Raw genomic sequence first — 15,771 nt, 5'->3', positions numbered from 1 at the left:
AAAGTCTAAAGTTAAAGTTTCACTGTGGACGTTCGACGTTTCATGTTGATTCCAAACGTGAAATGTTATTGTTTGAAAATTTCAAAAAAATTTACCTTCTTTCAACAAACTATAAAATTTGAAATGAGATTTCAACACGAGAGGCAGAATGAGTTGTATTGATCCACAATTTATATCAGAATTTCAAAAAATCAGAAGGGATATGATGTATCAGTTGTTAATAATTTTTAAAAATATGTGTTTGAATGTTTATTTATTTTCTCGATCCGAATGCTTTAAACCGGGAATGTTGAAATTCAGTGTACCTTTTTGAGGTTTTTGAGCAACTCTGGAGCCTCCAGCAGGCAAGATTTCCCATTTAAAGCATGTAAGTATGGATATGATGGATCTTCCCCCCACAAAAGTTGACCGATTTGGAACAAATTCAGCGGATACTCCCATTTTTAGTGGCTGAATTTAGTGAAAATCCGCCGTCTTTTTTTTCGCGATTCACTACAAATGAGTATAGCGACATAGCGAAAGAGAAGACTTTAACGAGATTTTTTTTGAAAAAAAAAAATACCACTCTGGGTCGATAATTTTGTTTGAAGTCAAAATGTAAAGAAAGAATCGATGGTGCAAAATTTTATGAGATTTGGGGTTCTGCGCCAGGAGCTCAGAAGTACGCGATTTTTCATTTCAAATCAATTCTGTAATAAATAAGGTATCTCCATTGGCAGAAAATTTTTAGAATCGAACAAAGCTTGATTGAAAAACATGCTAAAAAGTATCACCTGTCAACATTTCAGGCGCTTAATGACCATTGTTCGATTTTTGGTGATGTTTTGAAAATCAAAGGCCCAAAATTTGAAAAAAAAACAATGCCAAAATGACTTTAAAAGCTAAAATTTGGTGTATATTCTATTTGAGACACCCTCGACACCCTCCCTCTCCATTCTACAATTAATCTGAAATGGTTTCAATCCGTTTTAAGTAGTTCTAGAGCTTCCAGCAGATTTTTAAAAGTTGAAATGTCCTCAAAAATCTACCTACGTATTAAAGTTGGGAAGCTAAAAATTACTTTATACACCCAATTTGACGTGTTGCAGGTAATTTCAAGTGGTTCTGGAGCCCCCATGCAGTCGTATTTTAAAAATTCTAGATTTTCAAAAAATGTATTAAAAACTGTTGACATTTCTTTTTAGCTCATTTTAACACAATAGTTGCTGATCAAACGCCATTTTCGAGATCAGTTCAAAACCAGAACTGCATATAATTATTTATTCAAATATCAACTGAAGACTCCAGAATACTTTGAAACAACCATCAATCGATTTGGAAATCAAAAATATGCTATAAAGCAAATTTGATCTTATTCATTCGTTGATTTATTTAAGTAGGTACTTAATTTTGATTTTTCTCCTGGAAACGGTGGGAAATCTGAATTTTTAAAAATTTGCCAGTTGTCGGAAGTGAGGTGTGCTCCTCCCCCCCTCCACCATAAATTTAGTCGTTTAATATATTGCATGCTCTTTTGATTTTTCTTTATACAGTCAAAGAAATTTTTCCTCAATTTGGATACGTCCCTCATTCCTCGTAAAATAAAAAAACAACAAATTATTACCTACCAAAACCCACAAAATTCCATTTTCCTACAACCGTTAAAAACGGAAAAATTCTCAATAAACTATTAAAGAGATAGGACTGCTGACAAATCGCAGCAAACCGAACAGGTCAATATACTCGTTTTACTACATTTAGTACAATACGTTTTCATAAAATGAACATTCATCTTTCAAATTTTAGAACTCGTTTTTCACAATGACATCGATTTTACACCCATTTTGTACTCCAATAATATACCCACTTAAATGGTTTATACGAGTAAAATTTCAGCTATTTATAAATCACCACTTAATGATTCTAATACCCCTCCAAAAAAAAAAAGAATATTTCAAACGAATAAATCACATGTGAAGAGAAGCAAGCTTTCGCATTGTTTGGGGAAATTTTGATGCGTTTTATTTTAAATTATGACGGTCATAAATGCCACGAATGATGAATACGAGAAGGGTATTTAATATAAAGCCTCGCTAAGCTTTTATGCTGTCAAATGAAGAAGTAAGTATATAGAAAAAAAAATGCACAAAGCTTTTTTTCAACTTTTTAAAACGTTTTTGTGTTATAAAAATCGAAAATTCAAAGCTGCCGCTGAGATGAAAAATATAAAAACAAACGACAACAAAAAAAAAGGTACCTACCTAAATAATTTGTTTAAAAACATCTTTCGGAGGACTTTGTACTCTTTTACATTTATAAATCTGAGTAGATCGAGGCGTGAAGGGGGATAAATTACGAATAAAACAGTAAAAAGAATTAAAACATTTCAAAATTAATAACGCATAAAATGTAGGCGTTTGATTTAAGATATTGGACTGTTTTATCTTTGTGTATACCTACTGTAAGTACATTTAAAAAAAACGAATCAAATTGGAATTTTCTAACAGAATGAGTTTTAAAGCTGTCGAGTTTTATTTAAATAGGTATTTTCAGGAATTTTGATGTCAAGTTGTTACGAAAAGATCTCGTTTTGAAATTTTTTTTTCGTTTTTGTATTATTTTCGTGTAGGTATCTCGCGTTTATTTGAGAAAATAATTTAAATTCCTGTCGAATAAATTGGAATTGTGTAAATAGAGACGTACAAAACGGTCTGGAAATGGGCGACATGTTTGTTACACGATGTCGTCGTCCTTTCTACAATCGTGTACTTAGTACTAACTACACGGTACATAGCACATAGCACATACCTACCTACATACATATACCATGGCTGAATGATGAAAACTAGCGTTTCGTGTAATGGTTAACGAAGTTGTCGCAAAGTTTTTCCCAAGTTTTTACGCAAGTTGTCGAACAGCGACGAGAAGGAGGTAAGGGAATGAGAAAAAATTGAACAAACGGAATACAAAAAGCGTACTTATTGTGTACATTATCGCGTTATTTTGTACGTTCATAAAATGCTTGTCGACATTAGGTAAGTGGCTGCTTCTTAATACCGCCGTTTTGTTTTCTGCTTGGAACAAAAAGTCCCATGGTAGCTGTTTTAACTTTTAAGTACCTCGAAAAAGCCTAATACGACGCTGTTTCGTTTAACTTTTCACTGCCAATGAACAAGTTTATTTTTTATCATGTGTTTCTTTACTTATCCGGCACGATAACCTAATTTTTCACCTTCGGCTTCGGCTTCGGCTTCGGCTTCGTTTCTCGGCACCAATGTCGAAATATATACCCACCTTTATGTACGTGATATGACGATACATATTGCGAATCTATGGAGAAAAAAAGAAAAGGAAATACACGAGTCGTGCGGAATGCGAAATGTGACGAGAAATTATATCAGACAGGTTTTTTCTCTCGATTTTAGTAGGTACACAATACTTATTCTGACAAGATCTCATTTACAGTGCAAATCAAAATGAAACGTGGTTATGAAAATTCAAAACATATACCTACCTTCCGCATAAATTCGTCGTAGGTATAAGTATATGCAATACCTATACTAAAAGTCGAACAAAATCTTATACATAGCGAGTAAAAATACAGAGGCAGTGGTTTTCCATCTCTTCATAACGATTCAATGATTAACCCAGCAAAAGTTAAAATCGACGTAGATGAATGTTGTTTTTCTTTGTTAGTCGAGTATATACTTTGTTAGCAAAATATTACGAATCGATTTGAAACGATGTGATAAAATGAGCTAATTTTTCGCCTTAACGAGTTTCCCGGCCATGGATTCGTATTCAGTGGGTTTTAAATTGAAATACTTTGTTTTGGAAATGTGTGCGATAGAATAGGAAATTCTAAAGGAAATTCGAAACCTCATCGAGTAGGCAGGTTTTTCTCTTCACGCGTGTGCTTTCTTTCTCTTCCTCTTTTCTCGATTTTTCATAACTTTTTCGCCGCGAAGATGTACAGTGGGGCTTTTTTCGTACCGTGTACTCGTATATCTAGTGATGGATTTCCGCGTATACAAGCCAAATGTGTTGCTTCTATTATTGAAAAATAAACGCTAAATAAGATGTGCTGAAAAGAATCAAGCGTTGGTTAGTAGAGGTCTATGAAAAGAAAGTAAATACTTTTAAACGTATGTTTTACTAAAGCTGATGTTAACATTTTGAAGGATTGTTTCTCGTATACGAGTGGTAGGTACGTGTAAATGCCAAAAAAGTTGTTGCAAATTTTGAGAAAAGCAAAGGAGAACAGAATCGCGAATCTATTGTGATCTCGCTCGTATTTTTTGAAACTCGTTTCAAGAGCACTCTTTTGTGCATGAGCTGTTGATTTTCTCTTTCGATTGTGAAATACGAGTAGGTAAGGGGTGGTTGATGATTTTAGGTACCTGTATAGTGTATAGCTATTGGTGGAGAAATTTCAATTGCGAAAATTAAGCATTGCTATTAACATTGGAAGATAGAGAGAGGAGGTTACATATTTTTTACATTACAACATTAAAATGTAAGTAAAATCAGGCGAATGAATCGGTCATGACAGATGTAAAGTACTTACAAGTTGAAATATGAAAACCAGAAAAAAATTGAAAATTGATCCTTCAGAATATTTTGCTTAATGGATTTTTCAAACTTGCGTTTCAAATGGAGTCGTCATTTTCTTGGAGAATAATATGCCGATTGTTGATCTATCTTATGTATCTGACTTCCGTTCGAAATATATGAAGAACGAAGTCATGCAGAAAAAAATGAATACCTGCACTTTATGCTCCTCCACAATCTTCTTTTTTTGCAAGAACTTATGCTTATTCCAAAAATTAAATTTAACCTACCTATTCGTTCAAAGTATTTGAGGCAAAAATGGTTTTAATATTTCATTGGCCTATTTGATTTGGGTTTCTCTAATTCTACGAGATATTTAACACATTTTCAATTATTTTCTATCGCTTATTTTTGATCAATTGCCACCTAATAATTTTTAGTGAATCACCGGTAATCTTTATTAAATTTCTACTAGAAATTTTTGATGAATCACTTATTGGTAAATTACTGGTATATTCTGGTAAATTTTGCTTGATTATGGGAAAATTTTGGTAGATTACACAAGTAAATCATGATCGTATTGCACGAATAATTTTTGGTAAATTATTAGAAATTTTTTCTGAATTACTACCTAATAATCATCATTATCATAAGTTTATTTTATGACGTCCGGAATCTTGGCCTCTAATGTCAACAATCCAACAACAGAAATTAAATTAACAAATAACAAAAATATAGGGTTAACAACAGAATGATCTCAACAAAAATATAACAAAATTTAATAAAGCGAAACAGATACTTAACTTATAACAAATCATAAATCCCTGCACGAATCAAGAACAACTTTACACACATTTCTTCTTCATCTTCATGTATTTGCATGTACATATTTAAAATTTACCCCAAGTGTTTCCTTTTTTGATTTTTTCATATATGTATGTAGGTACTTTACATAATTCTGTGACATGCTCTACAAGAATCGGCCTATGGTCGAAAAATGTGTTTTGAGAAACATGCATTTAAAGTTTTGAAGCGTGTTTTCTCCTTCTTTCCGGGTAGGTAGACAACAGAAACGTCTCCAGTAGTTTCCTATAGGTGCCCTTTGGCTTCGTGGCGTTTTCTGTAAGGTGCACTGGGGGAAGTTGGAATTCGGGGTAAGTTAGAAAACTTGCTCTAGCGCCTAGAGGTTTATATCTGGCGAAGTGCCACTAAAGGTGACTTGAGGGTACTACCCCTACTTCATCACGGCATAAACATTTTCGCGATTCAGTTTCATTTTAAATGTCTTTGGTTCAATTGTATTTTGTTGTTGTTTTGAACTTGTTTTGAATTTGTTCTAAAATACAGACTTTCTATTTCTTAGTTTTTCGCATATATAGCGGACGAACCGTGCGTCCTAGTGAAAATCTGATGAGAGTAATCTCAAAGAGAATTAAATTCTCTACAATTTTGTTTCTTTGCAATTTTTCTAGGACACTCCGTTTGTGATCTATGCCTCTGCAAAGTTTAGCCTGTTTTGACTTCCCCCAATTGGGGGAAGTCAGAACAGTTTATATTTTATTCCACTGAGCGAAAGCTACTGTGTCAATCGCGCTCAAATTTTCACCATAGGTTAAGAACCCTTATGGGAACCTACATAATAAATTTGATCCATATTGGTTCATTAAAAGGGGAGTAACAGCTGGTCAAAGTTGAAATTGCGAAAAATCATTCTGACTTGCCCCGGTGCACCTTATACCATTCATTACCACAAGTTTATACTCCACCACGCTAACTGAGTGGCGCAGATATCAGCCTGTGTCTCAGAAGGTATGGAGTTTGATCCTCTCCTGGGTCATCAATTTTTTTATTTATTTTAATTTTTTTCAAGTAGATTTTTCACTGAAAAATGTATTCTACCTTTTTTTTTTTTTTTTAAATTAATATTGAATTAACAAGTGTTTTCAAAGTGAAATACAGGAATGGGACTTGAAAAGTGTTTGTATGCAAATTAGGTTATTTTTTACTGTCAGAATCATAAAAAATAAAAAATGAATTTTGGCCCTATTACCCCTCAACTTAACTTCTGAGGAAAGTAAAAGAGATATGAAGTTGCGGTTTGCGCCATTGGAAAGAGCATCTTTTTTTCTATAAGGATCCTTCGTTAACTTGAAAACCTGTTTTTTAACCATAGGTCGATTCTCATAGAGCATGCCACCTATAATGTGTTGGATTGTCACATTCATATTACATGTGTCACATTTTTTGAGGGATTTTTCAGTAAAAAGTGATATGTGTGTCAGTGCCGTATATCCAATTCAAATTTTGGCTAGAACATCAACCTTTTATTCCTTATCTGGACTGCTATTCCAATCAGAAATCATGCAAATATCTGATGCAAACCTCCAAATTGAGTTTTCAAAGAATTTAATGGCACCCTCAGCATGCGGTTACAGTTACCCAACCCTGTGCATAATTGCATGTGGAAGATGATAACGTTCAAATCTAATTATATGCGGGGTAAGGTAAGAGATGAGTTCACACAATGCGCAGAGGCATTCTTTACAAGCTCAATTTGGGAGGTTTGCATCAAAATGTACTAGTGGAATAGTAGTCTAGATGAGGAGAATAAAATATTAATGGGCTAGAATGACCTCTTCTCTTCTATTTACTCTGTAGGAAGTATTTTTAGTTGGTACAATAAATTGATAGGTACTGCTTAACTGTTTATTATAGCTTTCAATCTGAGGTGTGTTGAGTGGATCAAGTCTCAATGAAACTGTACTCTCTTTTGTTCTGTATCCAAATGGTTTGTATGTGACATATTTGTGTTGAAGATGAGAATGGAATGTTTTGAAATGATTGATATGACTAGTACATATTTTTGGCATATTGTTTTAGAGCTAAATAGTTTCTTCTTTCTTGTAGGGAAGTAATTCCAGATTCCTCTGTAAGTTTGATTGTTGGGCAGGCTGGTTCAAAACGCTCCTAATGATGGATGTAATGCATGTTATTGGTAGAATTACTACATAAAAAGGTTTTGTCATCACTGGGCAAATTACTGATCATTTTTTGGTAAATTACTGGTAATATTTTGGTAAATTACTGGTAATATTTTGGTAAATAACTGGCATTTTTTAATAACTACCTACCAGAGCTGAACATGGTTATACCACCCACTTATCAGTATCTGGTTAAAATACCGGCTAAACCCGCTAGTGGATGTATAGAGTTGATTCAGGTACAGATACTTAGTAGCGTATAGCGAGCACAACCCGATTGTTTTCACACTTAGTCTGCACACTCACCCCAAAATTTGATAATGCGTAAGTGGGAGGAGTTACACTTTGATACCTGTCGTTTGTATGTGTGATTGATGTCTGACAGTGTTTGTTGGCAATGATGACGTAATGCCGGGACACCCGCTACGCATACAACATGCTGCCAGTTACAATGTGAACTGGTGTGACATTTTTTCAACTCAATACCAGCTACTGGCAAGTAGTGAGAATTTGCAGTATGGGTACAGTAGTTACCCGCTGTTAGCGAGTACCGTTTTCAGCTCTACTACCTACATATGTACATATGTCTTGTAATTGACAGGGTAACAGATAAATTTAGCAACGTTTTTGGAAATTTTTTGTTGATTACTGGTAAACTTCGAAAATTTTTCATCAAATTTATGTAGCGGTGTTTTATTTAATTTTTACCCAATTTTATCTTTCAATATTATAAGTAAGTTCATTTTTCGATAATTTCAGATGATTTTTACAAAATTGCAAAATCATTCACCATATTTATGAAATAGTCGTTTTTCAAATTAAAAAATCACTAGCGACCAGACGTACAGAGCAATATACCAATTATTTCAAAAAATTGTCATTTGCTTTGAAAATCACTGTTTTTTCTTCCTTATATTCTGTAATGTTGTACTTACGCTAGTGCAAAAAAAGTCCAGTTTTTCTGAACTATTTTCCATCGATCCCATATGAGTATTGGGGGGGGGGAGGAGATTTGCGAGTATATATCTATTACCTACTCATTACATACAGGGTGCGCAGAAATATCCAGTACCCTCCAAAAACCTTTTTGCTGCTGGTAACAGTGATTGATATCACTAATAATGATAGCACATGATTGGTTGTTGGACTGAGGTGATTATATTGCACCAATCATTTATGCATCTATTTCACGTTGCGAACCAATATTATTTTTTACTTAGGTATAGAAAACTTTCTTTGGGGTACTCGATATTTTTGCACACCCTGTAGGATCTTTTGCCGTTGGCAGATCTGTCTCTTATTTTTTCTCCACACAACGCGGCGTACGAGTGCAGGGTCATTCCATGTCAACTCAACCAAAAAAAGGAGATTTTGAAAGTCATGTCTCTCGATTTCGCTCAAATTTTTTTTACAATATCTACCCACCCAGTAAGTAAGAAAGCCGCAATCAGTTTGGTCCCAGCCCCCTCAGGGGGCGGGTGGGGGGCTTCCATTATTTTCACATTGTCTCGAGGTACTCAACTTCAGCAGCCCATTCCTCCAAAACTATGATACTTTGATCAAAACTGATTTCACAGTTCGAAAGTGCATTGAATTTTGAACTTTTCAAGTATTTTTAAATTTTCGAAAGTTGAAAGTTGAACTTTCAATTTGAAAGTTCGAATTTCAAAATGGCGCTGTAAGTGGGAGCTACCATTTAAAATTTTGAAAAAATTTCCATAGATGTACATTTTGATACTTTTTCGAAATATTTATGTTTTGAGATGGAACTCTTGACGGAGGGGGAGCACCCCCACCCCCAATTTTGGGTGAAACTTTCAAAAGAAAATCTGGGGCATGTGATATATCGAATTGTATGTTTTCGGCAACGTTGAACACGAATATGACGTCAGATTTTTGTTTGGACCCCATCCACGGCCTCCAGCATCCCCCCAAAGGGGGTAAAAATTCAAAAAAGTGTTTTGTTCGTGCGACACATGAAATAGTATGTTTTTGGTGACGCTGAACACGAATATGACGTCAGATTTGTGATTGGACCCCATCCACGGCCCCAAACAATTTTTTTGGACTTTTACCTATTGGGGGAGGTTTTGGGGGCCATGGGTGAAGTCGATCCGAAAAACTAAGGCAATATTCGTGTTCAGCGATATCGAAAACATACTATTCCATGTGTCACACGAAAGTAACCATTTTTGGGGGGGTCACCCCCTTCGGAGAAATGTTGGGGGCCGTGGACGGGTCCAATCAAAAATCTGAAGTCATATTCGTGTTCAGCGTCACCAAAACCATACTATTCCATATGTCACACGAACAAAACGCTTTTTTGGACTTTTACCCCCTTTGAGGAGGTGCTGGGGGCCGTGGATGAGGTCCAAACAAAAATCTGACGTCATATTCGTATTCAGCGTTGCCGAAAACATACAATTCGATATATCACATGCCCCAGATTTTCTTTTGAAAGTTTCACCCAAAATTGGGGGTGGGGGTGCTCCCCCTCCGTCAAGAGTTCCATCTCAAAACATAAATATTTCGAAAAAGTATCAAAATGTACATCTATGGAAATTTTTTCAAAATTTTAAATGGTAGCTCCCACTTACAGCGCCATTTTGAAATTCGAACTTTCAAATTGAAAGTTCAACTTTCAACTTTCGAAAATTTAAAAATACTTGAAAAGTTCAAAATTCAATGCACTTTCGAACTGTGAAATCAGTTTTGATCAAAGTATCATAGTTTTGGAGGAATGGGCTGCTGAAGTTGAGTACCTCGAGACAATGTGAAAATAATGGAAGCCCCCCCACCCGCCCCCTGAGGGGGCTGGGACCAAACTGATTGCGGCTTTCTTACTTACTGGGTGGGTAGATATTGTAAAAAAAATTTGAGCAAAATCGAAGGACATGACCCAAAAACGTTGGTCGAGTTGACATGGAATGACCCTGCAATAAAATTGAGTCTCAAGACACTCGTAATTATCGGACTTTTTCGATAAATTTTGAAAATTTATAACGCTTGAAAAAAATCACTATGGGATTTTTGAAGAATACCTACCAAGCAATCATCACACATATTTTCTAACGTAATTTACATCACATTTCGAGTAAGTACAGGGTGTTCCAGAATAACCTTTCACATTTTGGTGAGCACTGATCTGCGTTCAAATGGTGTTAGGGGAATGGTAAAAGCGGTTCCAGGTAGCCAACACATGCCGAATTATGTTTCAGTATTAATTTTTTACCATGGAGAAGTGGACGGCTGTGCAGCGCGCTTTTATTGTAAAGGCCTTTTTCAAAAATAATGACTCTTACATTAGTGCAATTCGTGCCTTCCGCAAACATTTTAAACTTACCGGTAAAAGTGAAGTGCCATCGAGGCCAACAGTGAAATTATGGGTAAAAAACTTCGAGAAAACCGCTCATGCTTGTAAAAATAAGCCTACAGGTCGGAAAAGATCAGTAAGAACGCCAGAAACAACGGACCGAGTAAGGCATTCAGTACAGACTACCCCTACCACTTCAATACGTAAACGAGCGTTAAATTTAAAAATCAAACCAACTTCTCTGCAACGAATTTTATCTGAAGACCTCAGTTTCCATCCATATAAGATTTTAATCATTCAAAAGTTACAAAAAACTGATTTTGTGAGAAGAAAATCATTTGCCGAGGATATGCTTACAAGAATTGATACTGGTGAGATTCCATTGAACTCGTTACTCTTTACTGATGAAGCTCATTTTTATCTAAACGGTGATGTGAATAAACAAAATATGCGCTACTGGTCGACAGAGAATCCGATGATAATACACGAGAAACCTCTACACTCCGCTAAGTTGACTGTTTGGATGGGCGTGGCTAAATTCGGTATAGTGGGACCGTATGTGTTTGATGAAACGGTGAACGGTGAGAGGTATCGCAAAATGTTAAACGAGTTTCTCATTCCTGAATTGAAACGCAGACACAAGTATAGAGTTACTTGGTTCCAACAGGATGGCGCTACCTGTCATTCCGCAACGGACACGATTTCTTTATTGCGTGAGCATTTTGGTCATCGAATAATTTCGCTGAACACAGAAATTTCATGGCCACCTCGATCCCCTGATTTTTCAGCATGTGATTTTTTTTTATGGGGTTACCTCAAGTCAAAAGTATATCAAGATGATCCTAGGACTCTGAAACAGCTCCTAGATAATATTATTCGTGAATCAAGACTGATTAGAAGAGAAATGCTCAACAAAGTGTTCAATAATTTTAAAAAACGTTTGGTCGATTGTGTCAAAAATGATGGAAAACATCTTGGTGGAATAATTTTTAAAACTTAATTTATAATGAAAACTCAAATATATGGTCTAAAAACGGCACATTTCTACTTCATTTTGGTTATAAAAAAATTTCCGTAACCATTTTTCTCTCAGAGCTACTAATAAAACAAAAGTGAAAGGTTATTCTGGAACACCCTGTATGTATATTAAAATATACAATACATACATGTATTGTTCATTCGAAACAACGATATGTACCTATCAAGCATGTACCTTACCTACCTACGACAACGTGTACGTGAAGTTTTTCTAATTCCTGTTGTGAAGAGTTCTACACGTTGAATACGTACCACGAACTCTCGCAATTTCACCCTTAATGACGCGTACTTCACTCCGTACGACTCGGCTGTGATTTTTAAACCAAGTTTTCGCGTGTTTTTTAAAAACCTTCAATAGTACATTACCACTAAAAAAAATTGCCCTTTACCCTATCTAATCAACTGTTACTAATTAGGGAAAAAAATACAAAGGGAACTCGTCAAACTACATCATTAGGTGGGTTTATCAACAAAAAGCTCGATCAACATTGGAAATATTCTCTCATACGAGTACGTCGTCGTCGTCGTCGCCTCGTTGGTATATTTGGTGCGAAAATTCATGGCAAATACAAAGCGAGAAAATTTCGCACGCGTCGACATCATCGACCTACAAGTAGAGAGGGAGAGAGAGAGAGAAAAGATGGAGCGAAAAAATCAACAACTCAGCAGTCAAATAGCCAATCGGATTTCGATGAAGCGTATTATTTTGGGAACCGTGATAAATTGTCATAGAGAGTCTTTGATGAAAGCTAATCTACAGGCTTTTTAACTTTAATGACGGAAAACCATTAGCGAAGTTTAGAAAAGAATGGAGTGGCGACCGAGGGTCAAGTTTTTATGTACGTTTCCTTTTACGTATTTACTCACATCATTGAATTTTTAACGTTTTGACAAATGTTTAGCTTTCAACTGTAGACTAAATATTTCCGCGTACCGAACCAAATGCCGCTTTTTGTTTGCAAAGACATCATAATTGCGAAGGCGAATTTTAAATTTATTTATTCTAAGGGAGCGCTGCGATCGCAGACGTTTCAATTTATTGCCTCGAATGGGGAGCTCTTTATGGTTTCTTAAATTCGTCGACGATTCCATTTTGTAAACATTTTTAAAGACTTTTAAGTCTTATTTCGATTTACTTAAACGCCTAATTACTTAGTGCGAGCACTCGAATGGAATTCCGTTTGTTTACATTTGTCACTTTTCGGTCGAAAGTAACGCAAATTAGCAAACCAGATTTTTGTTTACCGAGCTTTCACACGCGAATTTGTTTCGTTAAATGATCGACTGTTTACACGTCATCTTTTGTTATTATACATATACAATTTTGCAACTTTTTATCGTGTATTTTTTTTTATTTTTTCAAAAGCTAGGGCTAGGTAGGCATTGTCTAATTAAAATCTACACACGATGTATGTACTTACTACAATAAATACAAAGTAAACTTTTCCTCGTAAATGTTCTCGTATGATGATAATTTTTTTCCCTCATTTTGCTACCATCATACTCATGTATCGCGTGTTTCGCTTATTAATCTACTCAGTTGTACTTTTGCAAGGGAGATGCGAGTTAAAGAATGAAAAAAATAAACGCCAGCACATCTCGCATTTAATTTAAAAGAACCTACGTTTATTTTAAAACTACACGAGATATATTTACTTTGTTATTGTTATTAACGCTAAAATCTTATATGTTGTATGCAATTAACAACCACGCGTATACCGGCAAACTTCTTAGCATTATTTATGCGAGCAACTTAAATATACTACGTTAAAGTTGTTGCAGTTGTACGCTAGTATGTAGCTTAATATTTTAAGCACTTGTAGGAACACGTTTTTATTTTTATGTCGAGGCGTGGCGGCTTAAAAAGCGAAAAAAAACTAACAAATTTTAACGACTAAGGTCTAAACACGTTGCTTTTTTTCCATAAGTAGGTAGATGTGGTGTACTGTACAGAGTGTAGGCTACCTAAATGTGCATAATTTTTGATATTTATTCATGAGCGTACACTTATAAAATAATGCATAACCCAACCGCCACGAATAATAAATGTTTTATTACCAGATTGCACATATACAAAAGTATACTGCAGGTATAGTAGAGAGTATCTGGTTAGCTGCCTACTGCGGCCTACAGATAGAAAACCACCGAAAGCAAATTTAATTACCGAATCGACGTTTTTATTACGAGTATATGCAGAAGAGTAGGTACCTACTTACTGTTAGGTAGCTGGTATTTTTCAAACACTATCTGACAATATTGTTGTGGTACGCTATATTCGACCTAGTAACAAAAATATTTTTTACTTGAAACAAAAAATAATGATAATAAATTATTACTAAATGTAACCTAATGGTGTAATTTATCGACATGATTTACATAAATTGCCTCAAAATAACGTTATCTTTTTTATGCATTCGGGATAGCGATGTGATGGGGAGGTTGTTATGTTTGTTAGTATTACGGAGAAGAGAGCAATAAAATGGAAGAATTTGATATCTGTGAAGTTTTTCAACCCTTTCGCGACATTTGGGAAATATTCAAAGGATGAATACGTAGAAATTTCTTGAGAGAGATTTGATTAAGAAATCAGATTGTAATCTACTTTCTCTCCTAAGAAAAATCAGAGCTGAGAGTCTCATTTTGGAAGTAGGGAGATTGTTCAAACTTGATTTATTGATTTCCGAAGAAAAATTTGAGCGTGGGATCATGTTTATTGTTTACATACAGCAAAACAAACATTTTATTTTTTGAAAATAAATTTGAAAGCGTTTTGAACATAAAATTATTTTAAGCACGTCTAAAACAGTAACAAAATCTACCGAATAGCCGATTATACGATTTATTTTCTTAACTTGATATTTACATCAGCTACCCCCCCCCCATCCCTTCCTCCTTCAAAACACAGAAAAGAATGAATGACGTGTTGGAAAAAAAAAACATATGTTTTAAAAGTTTTTTTTAATGGTTTTTCTATGCAAGTCCCTTTTAGGCGTTTAAAACACACTTTGAAAAATTACTGTTTCAATCAAGTTTTCTCAAACCAGCTCCCGTTTTCTCTGTCTTGTTTAAGATAAAAAAATCTAGTTAATCAATTATTTCAATAAATTATCGAAGCAGGTCCAATGAATGGTTCTTTTGGTTCATTTTCTTCTCTTGGTTCATCTAGATCTTTTAGTTTCTCTGATAATTTTGCTTCATTTAACTTTAGCTTTTCTAGTTTGATTAATTCTTCTCGTTTTTCTGATTGATTTGAATCATTTCCTAGTTCTTCTGGTTTACCTAACTTTGTTTTTTCGTGAATGTTTTTTAGTTCATTCGATTCTTTTGATTCTTCCAATTTGTTGGTTTTTCTGCACTCATACTTCCTGATTTGAACAAAACTCAGTTAGATCGAAAAATATATCTTGAAACCCCCGTAACCAATTCCAGACCCGAAAGTTTATTTTTGGATTTTTGACAAATTTTTTATGTAGTTTAAAAAACGCCAAAAAACCTGTTTCATGGACGATTTCAAACCTGCTTCATAAAACATAGGTAATTATTATTTTTTGAGCAAAGTGAAACAATGTGAATGATTCCTTCAATTCCTTGAATACACACAGTGATGGAAAAATGAAACTGAAATTAAGAAATTGAAACTACATAAAACTGAAACTGAAATGAGCAAAACTGAAACTAATAAGACTGAAAACTGAAACTAATAATTGAAAACTGAAACTGAAAAAACCAAAACTGATTTTAGGTATGTAGTTCATTTTTTCCAACAAATTTCCGAATTTGAAAAGAAAAAAAGTGGAACTAAAACTGAAACTGAAAAAAGCAAAATTAAAACCGAAATGCAAAAGTTTTGCCACCACTGAATACACATCAACAACTGCTACGAGTAATTTTGTGTCATTCTAAAGCCTC

At 34.7% G+C, this 15,771-nt stretch overlaps 1 protein-coding gene across 3 annotated transcripts in view; it reads left to right on the top strand.

Annotated features, from left to right (window-relative positions):
• LOC135847415 (zwei Ig domain protein zig-8-like) overlaps positions 1 to 15,771 on the top strand; it is a 216,288-nt gene that overhangs the window by 67,066 nt on the left and 133,451 nt on the right. The window lies entirely within an intron of this gene.

The sequence above is a fragment of the Planococcus citri genome, chromosome 5, assembly GCF_950023065.1.
Source record: "Planococcus citri chromosome 5, ihPlaCitr1.1, whole genome shotgun sequence".
NCBI lineage: Eukaryota > Metazoa > Arthropoda > Insecta > Hemiptera > Pseudococcidae > Planococcus > Planococcus citri.
This window is presented reverse-complemented; position numbering and strand designations above follow the sequence as displayed.